The sequence below is a fragment of the Poecilia latipinna genome, unplaced genomic scaffold (genome assembly GCF_001443285.1).
Source record: "Poecilia latipinna isolate Pla-1442-1.1 unplaced genomic scaffold, P_latipinna-1.0 Scaffold4879, whole genome shotgun sequence".
Lineage (NCBI taxonomy): Eukaryota > Metazoa > Chordata > Actinopteri > Cyprinodontiformes > Poeciliidae > Poecilia > Poecilia latipinna.
The window spans coordinates 1-2080 of NW_015117495.1; positions in this window are offsets into that span (position 1 = coordinate 1).

Genomic DNA, 2080 nt, shown 5'->3' on the forward strand with positions numbered 1-2080 from the left:
GTCTGCAGAATTACAGGCTAATTTCTCCAGCCTAAATTAAAAAAAAATGTTTCAACAGTTAAATAGTTTCTTAACAATGATCAACCACTTTGACATCTTTCTGTCTGATTTCCGTGGTAACCACAGCACTGAGACTGTGTTCCACAGCATAAGACACAGTTGACCAGGACTTATTACTGAAACGATTGGAGAGCTGGGTCAGATCCTCTGGTACTGGACTGGGTCCAGAAGCTTCATTCAGTTTAATCTAGAACAAACTTTCACAAACTGCAAAAATGCTGAAACACTATAAGTCAAGACTAAAACCGCATTTGTCGAGAGTTGACTTTGATTATTAATAACTGTAACACTGATTAATTCTAGTCTGAACTGTAATGTTTCTTTTTTGTTTTGTTTGGTAATTGTTTCATGTTTCCATCACTCAAAGTAAACTGAACTGCCTTGTTGATTAAATTTGCAATACAAATTTCTTTGCTCTGTAAAAACAAAGAAATCAAAAATATTCCAAAGTGGTCTCCCTTTTAAAAGCCACTTTTGAATATTTTTGGATACATCTTTCACGATTTTCATATTATAGATTTCCATTTAAGCTCAATGTATGAAGAACTAAAGAATAACATGCAGTCATTAATTTAACTTAGCTGATATTATTGAAAAGTAATTTTATTTCAATAGCTCAATTCACTAAACATAAACACATTTTATGGACTATGACTGATGTCTTAAAGACTATTCCTGTTAATCATAATTTTGTTCTTGCAGCTGTAAAGAAAATGCGACGTTTAAGATGTGAGTATTACATCACACAAATAAAACATTTCAATAAAGAAATGAGGGATTAATGAAAAACAAAGCTTATTATTCCCAAAGGTAAACATGATCTTATGAACATAATCTGGAGCTGAAAGACAAATATCCCCTGAAGACAAATAGAAAATCTGTTGTAGTCCCACGAGTTAGTAAAAATAATTAAATTCTGAATGTAAAGAGTACATTTTACATTTAGGACATCTGGTCAGCACAGCTGTCTGCCTTGAATACTTTAAATACTTTTGGACCATCTTCCTGCTTCACCTTTCTCTGATGGAAACTTACAATCCAAGCACAATGACAGGGTGAAGGCATGCAGCTCTGCCCAGTCATTCACATGGGTGGATGATACGTCACACTTGGGTGCAACTCTCACTGCAAAACTTTCATTCACCTCAACACAATGCTTACAAGTGCCATGGTAAACACCACAGTTAGGAACAGATGTGTTGTTTTTGCTGTAAAGATTCTTTGAGATATGATTCACATCTGGGAGTAAAGACCCATTCTAAAACATTTAAGATCCCTTTTGAAAACAGAGCTGTGGACTTTCTGGATTTGCTGCAGTAAAAGTGAATATAGGAGTTGTAACACGGGTTTGGTCAAATTCCAACCCCCCTTTCTTGGAGACCAAGCTGGTGTGAGTCTTTTCAGTCAATGGGAACGATGTGGTCCATTAACAAAGAGCAGAAATTCAGATATTTACAGCTTAACCGCCAAATTTCTTAAAGCCTATTGTGATTGTATTTGTGCTGTTGATTTTGTCTGTAGTATATATTCAGTAGTCAAACTACTGAAAATATCATTTATTTAAATATGTATCTGGGTTTTCCATTGACAATCTCCTCAGTGTTTTGTTTCACATAAACTTATTTCGTTCACAGAAGTAAAGTTATATTAGCTTCGATCCTGAATTATGTAGTGAGACTGGGATGTAAAAGCGCACTTACCTCAAAGTCCCCCATTGTATTTAGAGCCACCTCCTCTCTCTTCATCCCGTGGTCTGAGGATCAGCTTTGCTCTCCGATGTCTCTCTGTCCGGCCTCAGACAGCCCTGCTGTAGCTGAGGAGCTATGGAAACCTGAGGGTGTTGATAAAACCCAACAGGTCTGGCGACTCCACCTGTGTTTCAGCAACATTTCCATGCTCCTCCCACCAACTTTTTACCTCCAGAATCATCTTCCTGTTTTTCTCTCTCCCTTACCTTTGCAAACACTGGATCCAAAGCGTGACAGGTTAGGTGGCAAGGTGAGTTTAATTAATCTATTAA